Genomic DNA, 16977 nt, shown 5'->3' on the forward strand with positions numbered 1-16977 from the left:
CTCAGATAGAAACCCGTTTAATCCTCCCAACAAACTGAAGGAGTACAGGAATGTTATTCTGCCTATTTTAGAGGAAACTGAGGCCCTGGATGATGAGTTGCTTGTCTCAGAGCCCACGGTGGTAAAGTCAGGATCCACACTCAAGCAGTCCTGTTGCAGAGCCTGTGCACTAACTTCTATGTTTTCTCCATGAAAAGAAGTCACAAATTTTCACTGAACTCTTCCACAATCAGCATAAAATAGTTATTTAGGGTTTGCAAATAGAAACAGAGAAAACTTTCATTGTGAACTGTTTCCCTTTCCAAAATTTTTGTGTTTTGCTGTTGTTTGTTTATCTTGTTCTCTTGACATAAATGTTTGTGTTTCTCATTTCCCCTTTTGGCCAGTTTTTCTCTATACAAATTTTTGAAGCTCATAATTACAAACTTCTAACTCCTCTCTTCCTTTGGGCTTAGATACTTACCCAGACTGGAACTACATTTAAAAGTCTCCTGAATTGCAAGACCTTGACTTTATAGCGGTAAAAGGTCAATTTAAAAACCCATACCCTATACAGTCACCTAACTCAATTCAGGTGCTTTGATTGGTTCACTGCTTTGACAATTACAGGAAACACCACTAGCATCTGAAGAAATTGAAATCCCAGGACTGTCTTCACATCTAAATCCACAATGGTGCCTGGAGCAAATCATGGAGCAACATATCCGATTGGCCAATTACTGATTGGTAATCGTCCATAATTGATTCTCCTGTAAAGTGCGAATGATAGTTAGATAACAGCAAAGAAATTGAAATATCCTCTCCTTAATGGTAAATTTTATATCTTCATTTAATTTACAAAAGGCAGGAAAAATATTTTATAAACATCAACTTCCTAGGTCGATTTTTAAAATTTCCAACTTAATAATCGTTTAATGTATATTTTGATTTTTTTTCTTCATGCGCATGTATGTTGAGGTCACAGTATGTGAACAGATGGAATATATGGCAGGGGCCAACTAATTAACATTAAAGACAGGGGACCCATTGTCTTTCTATAACTCCCATCCATCTACCTTCATTTCTGTCACCATGGTACCTAGTGGTTCAATTACTGAGTGTTGTGAATAAACTATTAAACAAAATCAACTCCATATAATGCTGCTACTTGATGTTCAAGAAGCTATGCTTGAATATTTTCTAAATCATTGAAACCTTCTCAATAAAATCAGGGAGGTGAGACTGTAGGGATTTTTGTGCAGTTTATTTAGTTTACAGACCAGTGGAGTAAGAACTGGCATATTTTAGATTGCATCATTGACATTCTTGTGGTTTCTAGCTGCAAGGGCCAACTCTAGAATGCCTCTGAGGTTGAGCCAAAGGAGCATGAGAAAGCATGTGGTTCTTATAAGCCCATATCGCATATAGCATGCTGGGGATTTCAAAAGAGCAGGCATTCTTCAGACTTGAATTAACTCCCGCTTCTTCTCAGAGCAGCCATTTCCTGATAGACTCGGATGGAATCAAACCAGGAAGTTCTGAGCAGCATGAAAGCTCTCAAATGTGACGTGTGAGTTTTTCCTAAGTTTCCTCGGCAGCCTGTGGCAGAAGAGCACTGAAAATAGATGCAGTAGAATTACCATGTGATCCAGCAATCCCATATCAGGTATATATTCAAAAGAATGCAAAGCTGGATCTCAAAGAGATATTTGCACACCCATGTTCACGACAGCACTATTCACAATAGTCAAGATGTGGAAACAACCCAGATGTCCATCAACAGATGAATGGATAAAAAAAATGTGGTATATACACACAATAGCACATTATTCAACCTTAAAAAAGAAGGAAATTCTGTTATATGCTGCAACATGGATGAACATTAGGAAAGGAGAATGATGGTTACCAGAGGCTGGGGGAGGGGGAAATGGACAGTTGGTGTTCAATGAGTATAGTTTCAGTTTTGCAAGATGAAAAAGTTCTAGAGAACTGTTGCACAACAATGTTAATATACTTTACACTACTAAATTGTACATTTAAAATGGTTAAGATGATAAATTTTATGTTACGTGTTTTTACCACAATTTTAAAAAATACAGTTGACCTTTAAATAACACAGGTTTAAACTGCATGGGTGCACTGACACTCAGATTTTCTTCCACCTCTGCCACCTTTGAGGCAACAACAACCACCCCTCCTCTTTCTTCTCTTCCTCAGTCCTCACAACATTAAAATGATGAGGATGAATACCTTTATGATGATCCACTTGGCACTTAATACATAGTAAATATATTTTCTCTTCCTTATGATTTTCTTAACAATATTTTCTTTTTCTCTAGCTTACTTTATTGTAAGAATACAGTATATAAGTCATAAAACACAAAATATGTGTCAATCAACTGTTTGTTATAGGTAGGATGTCTGGCCAATAATAGGCTATTAGTAGTTAAGTTTTGGGGAAAGTCAAGTCATACATGAATTTTCCACTGCATGGGAAGTTGTCAAGGGTCGAGTGTAACTGCTAGTGTCCCTTTACCTTGAACTCATGGGTGGTAATGAACTCAGCAGCTGGTCTGGAGAGAACCTTAGTGAGGTAATTCTGATTGGAGAAAGCTACTCTCCAGCTAAAATTACTTGCATTTGAGTTGACCAATGTGTAGAATGCCTGCCAGAACCTACATCCCAGAACCCTACGGGGCTGCCCCACTGCCTTGAAAGCTATTGTGGCCAGCCAGGGACCTTCTGGGAGTCTCTAAGTTCAGATACGGAGAAAGATGGCACAAATAAAGAAACAAATCAACACACCAGCAAACGTGTTTGACTCAGGAGAGGTGTCTCTAGAGGATGACGTTAACTTGGGGTAGCATATCCACGTATCTTTTTTCCCAACATGCCCCAAAACTTGCAGAATTTGATACCTGGAAGGAACAATAATAATCAGTCAGAGGAAATAAATTACCTCATTTCATAAGAGGAAAGTGAAGTAAAGGAAGGTAAGATACTTACTTACCCAAGGACCTCCAGAGACATGATTAGAAAGTTGAGTTTAGGATTCTCAGTCTCAAGGGTGATTTTAGGCAGAATCCATTCCTGAATGAGACATGACAGGAAAGACCAATATTAACAAACACATGGGACAAAACTGGCCCCATTTTTGTTGAATGGAAAGCAGAGGTGGCAGGAACAGTGGGGTGTCATTTCCCCTCTCCACACCCCTAGCCCACCCTGGGCCCCGGAGGCATGCCTGTGGCTGCCTGTGCCTCAAAACTCTGTAAGGCACAGTTTGAAGAGCACCCTAGCATGCCACCACTTTTCACTTGACACTCCCACTACAGCCTTTATAGACTACTTTGTAATTTTTGTTTGCATGTCTGCAGGAAGAAAGTTCAAAATAATAGCTACCGTATATTGAGTATTTACTGTGTGCTGACTTGCTTGTTAAATACGTTATAGACGTTATTTCATCAAATCCACCCCAAAAAGTTATTGTTTTATCCCATTTTGCAGGGGAAAGAAAAAGTCCATGTAAGTTAAATAGGTTGCTTATAAATGGCAGGACTGAGATTCAAACACAATTATGACCAAAGACCTGTGCTTATAACCAAAGCAGCAATCGGGCTTGTGATTGGTTCATCTTTGGATGCCCATTACCTAGCATAAGGCCAGTACATAGTAGGCACTTCATAAAAATGCTTTGGTTGAGATTCCTCTGGTTCGCAGACATCATTTTAAAGTGCTAAATTTCTATAAAAAAGAATAATTTTAAAATGTTAAAAACTTAAAAAAACAAAATTATCAAAAGAAAAAATAAATAATTTTAAAAATACAAGTGCAAATATCTCAGGGAAGGTTAATGACTATCAATCACTCACATGTAAGTGTGAGTTGGTTAAATCCAATTGCTTTAACTGTTAGCTCTTGCCTAAGCAGAGAGGAATCTAGTGTAGTATCTAAGATCGTTAACTAGAGTTGGGCTCTTAAAATCTTCTCTATCATTTACTGGCTATGTAACCCTGGGCAAACAGTTTAACCTCTCTGACTCAGTTTCGCCATCTATAAAATGGATATTATAATAGAATTTATCACATGGAATTACTGTCTGGATTGGATGAATTTATTCAAAAGTATTTAGAACAGAGACTGGTCCATAGTAAGCACTCAATAAAAATTAATACATTGGCCAGGTGCCGTGGCTCACACCTGTAATCCCAGCACTTTGGGAGGCCTAGGTAAGCAGGACACTTGCAGCCTGGAGTTTGAGACCAGCCTGGTCAACATGGCGAAACTCCGTCTGTACTAAAAATACAAAAAAATTAGCCAGTGTGGTGGTGCACACGTGTAATCCCAGCTACGTGGGTGGCTGAGACATGAGAATTGCTTGAACCCTGGAGGCAGAGGTTGCAGTGATCAAGTCACTGCATTCCAGCCTGGGTGACAAAGTGAGATTGTCTCAAAAAAAAAAAAAAAAAAATCAAAAGGATACCTGCACTTGCATGTTTCTGGCAGGGCTATTCACTATAGTAAAGGTATAGAATCAACCTAAGTGTTCATCAATGGATAAATGGATAAAGTAAATGTGGTATATGTATATACACAATGGAACACCATTCAGTCACAAAAAGAATAAAATTGTATCACTTGCAGCAACATGGACGGAACTGGAGGTCATTATCTTAAGTGAAATAAATCAGGCACAGAAAGAAAAATATCACATGTTCTCACTTATATGTGAGAGCTAAAAATTTGATCATTTGGAGGTAGAGAGTGGAATGATAGATAACAGAGACTGGGAAAGATGAGTAGTGGGGAGAAGGGAGTATAAAGAGAAATGGTTTAAAAGATACAAACACACAGTAAGATGGTATCAATTCAATGTTTGGTCAGAGTACAGTGACTATACTTAACAAGAATGTATTGTACTCAAGTGATGGACTCTGTGAATGCCCTGACTTGATCACAACACATTATATTCACGTAACACAATTTTTCATGTACTCTATACATTTGTACAAATAAAAATAAATAATCATTAATTACTATTATAAACCACAATGAAGAAAAGGGTATTATATATACTTTTTGGCTTGGTTGTCATTGTTTTTTTGTTTTTTGTTTTCAAAAGGAAGGAGAGAAGGTAGGTAGCTTTTAAGCATGGTTTGGGCTGCTGAGATGGGAGACCAGGGTAAATGTACCAAGGAGTCCCTGGGCATCTGATGATGGACTGTTATAGAGGATAAGAGTAATCTAGGCCGGGCGTGGTGGCTCACACCTGTAATCCCAGCACTTTGGGAGGCCAAGGCGGGATGAGGTCAGGATTTCGACACCTGCCTTACCAACATGGTGAAACCTCATCTCTACTAAAAATGAAAAAATTAGTCAGGCGTGGTGGTGCGCGCCTATTTCCAGCTTCTTGGGAGGCTGAGGCAGGAGAATCACTTGAACCCAGGAGGCAGAGGTTGCAGGAGCCGAGGTTGTGCCATTCCACTCTAGCCTGGTGACAGAGTGAGACTCCGTCTCAAAAAACAAACAAACAAAAAAAGAGTAATTTAGACAAGGGCCAAAGATAGCTCATTTCAGGAATGTGCTTAAGACCTGCACTTATCTAGGTGAGGAAAAAATACTTCTACTTCATTTTCATCTCTTCCACATCTCTTGGCAGCTGATCTGGACTCAGATTTGAGCTCTAGATCAGTCGTACTTCAGAAAGAATTTTGGGGCTGGCATAAGTCTTTGGCAGTAACAAAAATGAGAAAATGTTATAGTTTGCAACTTACTTTCGATATGGTTTGGCTGTGTCCCTACCCAAATCTCATCTTGAATTGTGGCTCCCATAATTCCTACACGTTGTGGGAGGGACCCAGTGGGAGATAATTGAATTGTGGGGTCGCTTCCCCCATACTGTTCTCATGGTAGTGAATAAGTCTCACAAGATCTGATGGTTTGATAAGGGGAACCCCTTTCACTTGGCTCTCATTCACTCTTGGCTGCTGCCACGTAAGACGTGCCTTTCACCTCCCACCGTGATTGTGAAGCCTCTCCAGTCATATGGAATTGTGAATCCATTAAACCTCTTTTCATCATAAATTATCCAGTCTCAGGTATGTCTTTATCAGCAGTGTGAAAATGGACTAATATACTTTCCAATGAATGATTAGGTGTTTGGTCAGCTTGTTTCATCCAATTCTCAGGACTTGATCTACGAAAAGGAAAGCCAAAGACATAATAGAGCAGGTGTCCTGCTGGGAGAAGGAGTGGGAAGAGTTCTGCCGTGGAGCCGATATGAATCAGGGAGGACTAAATTCCCAGGCTCCCTTGACCCTTTCTCACTTGGCCAGTGAATTAGTGGAAAAAGATAGAAAAACACAGGAAGAAACCAAGTACTTCCTAAGGCATCCCTGGCGTAGGCTGTGTTGGTCTGTATTGCTCTGTCAGATGGACAGGGGCATCAGATTCTCACAGGAGCACGAGCCCGACTGTGAACTGCACGTGAGGGATCTAGGTTGCCTGCTCCTTATAAGAATCTAGTGCCTGATGATCTGAGGTGGAACAGTTTCATCCTGAAACCATCCCCCGCCACCCTCCAACCATGGAAAAGTTGTCTTCCACAAAAGCAGTCCAGTTGGTTTCTATTACAGAGTTTAAGAGTAATCTAGACAAGGGAAAAAGTTAGCACATTTCAGAAATGGGATTAAGACCTACACTGTATCTGAGTGAGGAAACAATACTTATATTTCATTTTCAGAGTCCTCTCTGATTCAGGGCAGAGTAGGGGAGGAGTGGGAACAGAGCTGAGAGTGAACTTGCAGTAGACCACCATACACTCCAAGGACAGTTGACTTTTTCCCTAACAGAAAAAGGGAAAGTTTCATGCTTTAATCTGTAGAGTACACACTTGTGTGTCTTTTATTTTTCACTCATGTTTAATTAGATCTGAGAACAAGCTTACTGCTAAAGTTTAAATAATTAACTAGCATTTATTTGTAAAATATAGTCAGCCATAACATCATCTAGCAAAGTGAAGAAAATGTAACTGGATTCTGTCTCTTTCAAGAACATCCAGATAGAGACACAGGTAACCTGGAAACTCTCTCAGAGGATATTTCTTAGTCAAGGTAACCACATAACACAACCTCTGCTTTACCCTTGAAGGAAATTAAACTTCGGGCTCCAGTTGCTGCCAGAAGTACTGACTATGGTAACTCCTGCTGAACAGCTCTGGCTCATCAGACCCTGCAACTCCGGCTTCCTTCCAGCCCTAAGGTGGTAGCAGATTGCTGCTATTGTATTGCTAAGCACAGCGTTGTTTCTCCTTGCACCTTATTTGGCTTCTCAGCTTTCCCGTTATTGGTGAAACCAATTCCTTGTAACAAACTTTCTCGTTGTGAAATATCTATGATGGTTTCTGGTTTTGTTTTTGTTTTCTTCCTAGCGGGTATCTGAATGCTATAGAGATAATAAGAGAACTCTATATACACTTCAGAAACAAGAAAGAGAAAGTCCTATTTCTTTCTACCTATTTTAACATTGTTTAGGTCATTATTTTGTTATTTTGTATCTTTCTTAATAGGTAGCTTTATGAAGCAAGCAATACATCAGCAAACAGATCTTGAGCACTTCCTTTCTATAGTGTACTTTAGTCATCTCTAAAAAATAACCTGAGAAAACTGTTGCTTTTAGCTTGCTATCACAGCAAACAAACGCAGCTCACCCTGATAAAGATAGCTGCAAATGGAATTTCCTAGACTCCGCCTGTTTTCCAAGGCCTTCCGCTGTCTGTGCCATACCCTCTCATATCCAGACACAAGAGTAGAGGCTGGAGCATTGGTGCAGCACCTTAGGACCTTCCACGTCCTGCCTAAGTATTTTGCTGACCACTGCGAGCCCAGGAATCGCCACAGGAGCAAGTCCAACCACAGCTGCAGGAGAGCGCACTGACAGGGCAGGCCCACAATGGGCACTTGCCCATCTGTTGTGTAGTTAGTTTTTGGCCTTTTTAATAGAGTAGCGTTAAAAACATTGTAACAACTGAACATCCACACCTAAGGGGTCATAGATGGCTTCATTAATAGGAGACTCGAAGGCAGCCCTTACTTGAAACACTCCAAGAGAGATATACGTGTATTTTCTGTTCTTCAGAAAATGCAATTTTTGTCTGGACACATTTCTAATGATTTCACTTAATAACCACGTTTTATGTAGCTTTGAATTACTAGAGCTATCTAGTTATTATGAACCACAGGATATGATGTCAGAATCTCAAAGCACAAGAGAAATAGGATTAACTAACTTACACAAAGTAATTTGGAATTTGCAAAGTACTTTCACACTCGTTAGTTCAATCTTTTTTTTTTTTTTGAGATGTAATCTTGCTCTGTTGCCCAGGCTGGTGTGCAGTGGTGCAGCCTCGGCTCACTGCAGCATCTGCCTCCCGGGTTCAAGTGATTCTCCTGCCTCAGCCTCCCGAGTAGCTGGCACTACAGGTGTGTGCTACCGTGCCTGGATAAATTTGTTTTTGTAATTTTGGTAGAGACAGGGTTTCACCATGTTGGCCAGACTGGTCTCCAACTCCAGACTTCAAGTGATCTGCCCACCTCAGCCTCCGAAAGTGTTAGGCATAAGGTACCGCACCTGGCCCATTAACTCAATCTCGCTGAGGGTTTTGGACATTGTTCTGGCAAAAACAGATGAGGCCTAGAAATGCTACCTCAAACAAATGACTTCAGAATTAAAATGAGGCAATATTTTAAGTACTTTCTACTCCTGCATGGGCAAAGTTATTTTTCTTTTGATACAAATATTTTCTGTCTTTTAGGGAAACCCTCTACAGCAGTGGCTCCCAACCTTTTTGGCACCAGGGAGTAGTTTCATGGAAGACAATTTTTCCTTGGAAGTGGAGTTTGGGGAGGGGATGGTTTTGGGATGAAACTCTTCCCATCTCGGATTATCAGGCACTAGATTCTTACAAGTAGCGGGCAACCTAGATCTGCCATTCACAATAGGGTTCATGTTCCTATGAGTATCCAATGCCCCCACTGATCTAACCGGAGGCGTAGAGCACAGGCGTAATGCTCACCCACCCACAGCTCACCTCTTGCTGTGAGGCCTGTCCCTGACAGGCCACAGACAAGTATGGATCCATGGCCTCAGGGGCTGGGGACCCTTGCTCTGTAGCATACATTTGAGATCTAGTCTTATTCTAATTGACGCAAGCAATACAACATCAGAATTTCTGGTTATGGAGTCTTGGGGCTCTTTTTACTGGTTTGGAAGGAAATTTTCAAAATTTGCCTAGTTAAGCAGTTGACTCCTTTTGCTTTAGTGAGCTCAGTCTTATTATATCCAGTGTTCTTGCTATATCTCTTGATAATGAGGCTTTATATATATATACACACACACACAATCATACATATGTGTATGATACCTGTATATATGTATAATAATAATGAAGCTTTATATATAAAGCCTCATTATATAAAGCCTATGTGTGTGTATATATATACACACACACATACACATTACCATATATATAGTGACAGTGTAATTTATTTATAGAGACATTTAAACTCTATGACATGGACAAGCCCAAAGCCATGGTTCTTTCTACAATGAGCCTATTTACATTTTCCTTATACAAGAGAAACTTTCTAATGATCTTCTTTACCTAAATTTTTTTTTTTTTTTGAGATGGAGTCTTGCTCTGTTGCACAGGCTGGAGTGCAGTGGCGCAATCTTGGTTCACTGCAAGGTACGCCTCCCGGGTTCATGCCATTCTCCTGTCTCAGCCTCCCAAGTAGCTGGGACTACAGGTGCCCGCCACCACACCCGGCCGATCTTCTTTACTCTTAATCCTAGGACCATGCCTAGTGTAAAATTTTTTTAATTAATAGAAAATCCTGAAATTTTCAAAAATTTAAAAACACATCTAAAACTTTAGGTCTGCCTAATCCAAAAATGAATTCCACTTTAACATGTGCCATTTCACGGAAAAACAACTGGGTCCTTTTTATTTTCGATATAAGCAAGTATGTTTACTAGACTTAGGAATTCAAAATGATGACAGTAAAACGCATTTATTCAGATTCTTACTGAACAGCTACTATTCCCAACATTATGCTAGGGGTGACAATATGAAGGAAGGCACAGTCCTTCATAGTGTTTGGTCTAGTGGAAGAGGAAGATGATTGAGCTCTTGTAACAGAATAGACTCCTGCCAAAACTCTACAGCCTAGGGGCAGGACAAACTATGGCTTTTCCATGCAATGATAATAATAATACTCTATATTACTATGTAAATACATATACATCCATCCATACATTAGTATACTATACTTGACATTCTTGACATTACTACATATGCATATACATCCTTGTATATACTCTAACATTATTATATATACATACATAAATAAAACTATATATACATATATAAAGATACATATATACACACATTAGTATACCATATTTGACTGAGTATACCATATTACTGAGAAGTGGCAACGTGCTAGCAGCCCTCGCTCTTGGTGCTTGGCTCCTGAGTCTAGTGGGGACTTGGAGAACCGTTATGCATAGCTAAGGGATCATAAATACACCAATTAGCACTCTGTGTCTAGTTCAGGGTTTGTAAATACACCAATCAGCACTCTGTGTCTAGTTCAGGGTTTGTAAATACACCAATTGGTACTCTGTATCCAACTAACCTAGTGGGGACTTGGAGAACTTTTAGGTCTAGTGAGAGGATTGTAAATGCACCAACCAGCACCCTGTCAAAACGGTCCAATCAGCTCTCTGTAAAGTGGATCAATCAGCTCTCTGTAAAATGGACCAATCAGCAGGATGTGGGTGGGGCCAGATAAGGGTATAAAAGCAGGCTGCCTGGGCCTGTCAGCTGCAACCCGCTTGGGTCCCTATCCACACTGTGGAAGGGGTGCTCTTTTGCGCCTTGCAGTAACTCTTGCTGCTGCTCACTTTTTGGGTCCACACTGCCTTTAAGAGGTGTAACACTCACGGTGAAGGTCTGCAGCTTCACTCCTGAAGCCAGCAAGACCATGAACCCACCAGGAAGAATGACCAACTCTGGACGCGCTGCCTTTAAGAGCTGTAACACTCACCGTGAAGGTTTGCAGCTTCACTCCTGACAGCGAGACCATGAACCCACCAGAAGGAAAAAGCTCCAAACACATCTGAATGTCTGAAGGAACAAACTCCGGACACACCATCTTTAAGAACTGTAACGCTAACCACGAGGGTCCGCGGCTTCATTCTTGAAGTCAGTGAGACCAAGAACCGACCAATTCTGGACACATTACTACATATTCACATATACTGTAACACACTGTGTATACATATGTAAGCATATATATATCTACATACATGTATAAGGATATATGTAGTAATGACAAGTATAGTATACTAATGTGTGTACATATGTGTTTACATCATAATATCAAGTATTATTATTGCATGAAAAATCTATAATTTGTATGCAGATATATTTCTGCATATCTGTATAGACCGATAGCTGTGTGTATATGTGTGTGTGTGTATGTATATAAAAATATATATATAGTTATCTTTTCCTCAATTTCTGACTCATATCTTGGCATAAGGTGAAATCTCAATAAATACTTCCTGAGTTAATAAACTAAAGAAATGTGATGTGACTTAAAGACTAAAAGAATCCCTAGCACATGAAGGGCTTTAAATAAAAGAGAGAGAGTCAGGGTCTCACTCTATTGGCCTTTTTGGACTCAAATCTTTGGATGCTATCTAATATGTTGCCCATGGGGTATCATTTTTAGGATGAGGATCTTACTCCTTAGCTTCTTCCTTTTAACTTAGTTTAGGAAATATCTTTTGAATAACTACTGTGTGCTAGACAATGACAAGTACTGAGATATAAAAATGGTTTCAGTAAGGAAGAAACTCAAATATAATGTGGAAAGAAAAGTATGTGAATCCAAGCATGCAGACTGTATTTTGTTCATCTTTTTATCTCCAATGCCATGGCAGATAACTGGTTGAAGGTTGTCAAATGAATGGATACATGAATAGAGGAATTAAGACTTCAAAGACAGCAGTAATAAGGAAATAATTCTCATTTGATTTATGTGTGAGGGAGAAAGGGCTTCTCTCGAAAGATTGCAAATTGGAGATGACAGTTGTACTTGGTTTTGAAGATGAGAAGAAGCTCTTATGGTAGAGAAGGGGAGATGAATAGCACAGTCAAGAGGAGGCAGAGTGAACAGACGTGGGAGACTGAAAGAACACAGCTCCCTGTGGCTCCCTTGGGGAAGTTGGGGGCGATACTGGCTGTTCCTAATGGAGAAGCAGTGATTTCTCATTGTTACAGTATTCTTTCACCATGGAGGACCAGAAGGCTAGTTTTGTTTCAGCTCTCAAGATGGGGTAATTTCTCCCCTTTTCTTTTTATTTCCTTAGCTTACTTGGTTCTCAGTTTTGGAGAAAAGGGAAGTAAGAAATGTGGGAAACAGGACGGATGAGGAAACTGATGTTAAGTGGCTCATCCAGGATCACCCTGGTAACTTCATTCCCTGCCTTGCCTGCTTCAGCCTGATTTATGCCCGTGGAAATTCGTAACTGATTCTTTGGATTGTTGCCAGAGTTTGAAAATAATATTAGGTCGGTGCAAAAGTAATTGCAGTTTTTGCCATTACTTTTAAGTACTTTTGCACCAACATATGCAACTTAGCAATCCCAGATGGATTCCAAAAGGACTGTATCAAATCAAGTTGTTAGAGTATCAAAAAATTCCTCTTCTTCCCTAATTTGTAACTCAATCCAAAAGAAACCAAAAGAAAGACATCCGAGTGCCATCCAGACTCGCTTTCCAATGGCCCAGACCATTTCTGAACAGTTCCTTCTATCCTGCCGGTTGCCACTTCCTAACGAGCGTCAAGTTAACATTTTTAAGAGAAAGAATAATTTCGCTAGGAATACAGCTGTGAGGAAAAGATATTCCACCTTCTAATAAAATAGTAATGCTGCAAGCTCAGCGGCTCATAAAACATTTATAACCTTCAGCCAGTAAAGAGTGAACAAGAGATTTAAATGTTGCTGCTTGATGCTTGGCATAAACGCCACGCAAAAGCACGTGCGCTGCAGCAGGGTCCAGGGAAACAGGTCCCCTCGTGGCTGCGGGTGGCAGTCTGTTTTTCAGTTACTCTCCTGGTTCTTTTTCATATCCACCTGCTTTCGTTTCATAATCCTTTCCTTTTTTTTTTTTTTATTACTTTGGAGATTGTTTTTTTCTTCTGCATCTCAGAGTTTGTGCTAGTTGGGGTATGAACAACATAGCGTGTTTTTCAGATTGCTGTATTATTTCTACTTTCGAGAAATGAATTCCCTGATGTGTTGAGTATTTTGGCCAGCATGAATGACATGAGTTTCTTTTCCGTGTTTTACCATTGTAATTGCAATATCATTTTGAGCACAACTCTCCTTTTGTTAATGTTTTTTGCCCCTCTTCTATTGCTGGCAGTGGCCCTCATCCAGCCTGGGTCACCATTCAGAACCAAGCTTCGTGTGGGCAGTTTGGGGTTCATGTACCTGGGAAAATTACTGATCCAACCTCTCGGCCAGTGTGTTCCACTGGGTGCAGGCTGTGACGGAGGAACCCCAGCTTCTCTCTCCTGCCACCCTAGGCAGTCACTGGTTATTTGGCACAGTCCCAGGCCAGAGCTGCAGCTTTTCCTAGGGCTTGTTCCTAAAAAAAGCACCTTGTCCTGGCTTTTTGTGTCAGCCAGCCCAACTCTGAGGCCAGCGCTGGAAGCCTGAGGGCCTGTTCCATGGAGCCCACTAACTCCCAGTACCTGCAGTTGGTTTCTATTCTCAAGTCCAGAAGGCTGAGCCTCTGCCATCCCTCACGGTTCTCTTTTTAGACCACACAGATGTTCTCTTCTTTTTGAGAGTTTTTATGTATTTTTAATTAAAAAAAAAATACCTTTTTTTTTTTTTTTTTTTAAAGAGACGGGATCTCAGTCTGTTGCCCAGGCTGGAGTGCAGTGGCATGATCATAGATCACTGTAACTTCGAACTCCTAGGCTCAAGCAATCCTCCTGCCTCAGCCTCCCAAGTAGCTGGGACTACAGGTGTATACCACTATGCTTAGTTAATTTTGTTATTTTTTGTAGAGATGAGTTCTCCCTGTGTTGCCCAGGCTGATCTTGAATGCCTGGACTCAAGCAATCCTCCCTCCTTGACCTCCCAAAGTGCTGGGATTACAGGCATGACTCACTGCACCCAGCCTAAAAAATTTACTTGTTATTTTCTCTGCTTGAAGAGAAAGGGATGTTAATTTCCACACATATTCATTCAATCAACTTAAGCAGGAATTGTGAGACCTACCTAATCTCCCTTCCAGATTTTAAATTCTTTAATTACAGGGTTATGTATTATTTGACTTTATTTCCTTCCTAATAGTACACACTTAAAAATGTTTATTGAATGAATAAAAAATGAATAAATGAATGCAGGCCCAATTCCATTCCTTATTTGAAACACTTTTAAATTTCCTCATTCTTAGTTCTGATGATGTTACTCCAAGAGGTCAGGCACCTGCTTGCTCCTCCCAACCCAAATCAGTGATGGTTCAACTTATCTTACAAGAGTCTTGGCTCTAGGTGCTGCTTCATATCATGTATTCAGAACTGTTTGAATTATTATTGTTCTATTCTAAAAGTAATATGTAATTCTAGGAGGATATATAATGGAGACCTGCACTGCAACTGAGTCAAGCATGATACATTTTTCTTATTGAAAATAATAATATGCAGTAGTCGTAGAAAATTTATTCAGTACACACAAGCAAACTAAAGTATAAAACTATTCCACCATGCTACTGGTTAACATTTGGTGTGTACCTGTCTTTCCTTTCTCTCCCACTCTAAGATGTCCATGTTAATAAAGGGGTGTTCCTTGTTTGTCACTTGGCTCACTTCCTAGCATTCTGTTCTTGCAGTGAATTAGGGATGCTCTCTTTCAGTGTTGATGTGGCCATCAGATGTGACTTTCAGCACCCAGAGATGCAAACGTGGCTGTATTCTAGGATTTTTGTACTTTTATTATTTTTGCTCTGAGGTGGATGTTAGGAAGTGAGCAGATTCTGACAGCATGAAATGTGGAGATGCTTTTGCTGGTTTTGCTGCCAGCATTGCTGAAGCAGCTGACTGTGACGAATATGCAGATAAATAAATTTCTGCTCAGGAGACAGACAATTTGTGCTTGCCTGGTGGCGGGGGCCTGGGTTCTATATTCTTTTGGTCTTTGCTTTCCTCTGTCTGGTGCTTCCCCTCTCTGCTAGACCACCTTTGTCTACCTATTATTTTTGGTCAAACCCCTTCTGTTACCGGTGGAGGTTATCCAGGTTCTTGGTGTCTTGAACAAAGACTTAGATAAGACACACAAACAAAGAAGGAAAGAATGAAGCAATAAAAGCAGAGATTTATTGAAAATGACAATACACTCCACAGGGTGGGACTGGGCTGAGCATAGGGGTTCAAGAGCCCAGTTACAGAATTTTCTGAATTATAAATACCCTCTAGAGGTTTCTCATTGGCTACTTGGTATACACTCCATGCAAATGAAGGCCTGCAATTAGCCTGATTAGTTGCAGGAAGCAATTTTTCCTGCAGAAAGCAACCAATCAGAGGCTGAAGTGAAGTTACAAAGTTACACTCCTATGCAAATGTCTGATTGTTTGCAGAAAGCAACCAATCAGAGATACTTTCAATTTTCCATCTGCCACGCAGAAAAAAGATGGGAGTTGCAAAGGGGGTAGCCTCTGGTCCTTCTGTTACTTAGGTGTGGAAAGTTGGGGTTGTCCTTTTGATTTAGTTCTGGGAAGTCAGCATGAATTGGCCTTGGGTTCCCTGCCTCCAGACCCTATTCTCCTGCGTCACTTCCATAAAACAGAAATGGCCATGTATGGCTGACAAGATGCTGCTTAAATCCAGGCCATTTTATACATGAAAATGGCGAGGAGCCTCTGGGTTGCTGTTCAGGATGAAGGTTAAAAGTAAAATTGAGAACCCCAAGTTCAAATTCCTGGTGCTTTCCAAGCTGTTCTAAAAAGGGGCATTTCCTCTCCTTCAGGACACTGGGGTTACAGTGGGCTTCCAGCAGCCTCAGTTCCCAGCAGGGTGATGAGGAAGAGCACAGAGAGGAAGACCAGAGGCAGGAGCAGGAGGACAGCGGTGCATGGAGGAATCCAGGAGAGCTGGATACCCACACATGACCTTAAGAAGAAGGGCATACACAGAAAATAATGCTCTATACCCTAAGACTGTTCTTACCATCCGGCTATAAACATGTGAGAAGTAAAAATGACAAATGCAGATTTTAAAATGCAAAAAAAAAAAAAAAAAAATCATGAGGGAAGGGGCATAGGTGAGGTATAAGCCATCTGGTACTGAGAAAGTCCTGGGAAGGTGGTAGAATTAAATTAAGAATCTAAGTATTTTGCAAGTCAGAGAATAATAAACAGGAAATGTTTTTGTTCCTGATGGATGAAAGGTCAGGGGGATGTGAGAGAATGTGAAGTGAAGTGAAGTGTGAAGAAAGCCATATAGGTCTTGCTGAGAAGTATCAGGAAGGATGAGTGTATAGTCTTTTTAAGAGCAGCAAGGGAAGAGGAACGAGAAATAGGGAAATGGAGCTACTTCGAATTCAGGACTGAGTTCATACTTTCCTAGGATGAACATCATTCATTACAATGCCCATGCAGGTTTTAAATAGTGAGGTATTTATTGGGCACTTACTCTGTTAAGAGCTATTTTGATCATTTGAGGTCTGACTGAAAAAAAAAAAAGAAAAACACCAAGTTTCTGTTTTCAAGGAACCCAAAATCCGGTTGGAAAAATGCAACAAAAACAGTACATAGTATAGCGTTAGTTTGGTGGTGCGGATGACAGAGTATGTGAATGCTCTGTCATTCTTTTCAAATATGCAAGAAATGTACAATGTTGAGAGAAGATCATATCC

The 16977-nt window shown here is 40.4% G+C and overlaps 1 long non-coding RNA gene across 1 annotated transcript; it reads right to left on the reverse strand.

Annotated features, from left to right (window-relative positions):
• Positions 1 to 944: 944 nt before the first annotated feature.
• LOC103883999 lies at positions 945 to 4204 on the reverse strand. Its single transcript, XR_002521390.2, has 3 exons — positions 2990 to 4204; positions 2785 to 2897; positions 945 to 1594 (listed from the first exon to the last, which is right to left on the reverse strand). It is a non-coding gene; the product is annotated as an uncharacterized LOC103883999 (long non-coding RNA).
• Between the last annotated feature and the right edge of the window lie 12773 nt (positions 4205 to 16977).

The sequence above is a fragment of the Papio anubis genome, chromosome 6 (genome assembly GCF_008728515.1).
Source record: "Papio anubis isolate 15944 chromosome 6, Panubis1.0, whole genome shotgun sequence".
Classification (NCBI taxonomy): Eukaryota; Metazoa; Chordata; class Mammalia; order Primates; family Cercopithecidae; genus Papio; species Papio anubis.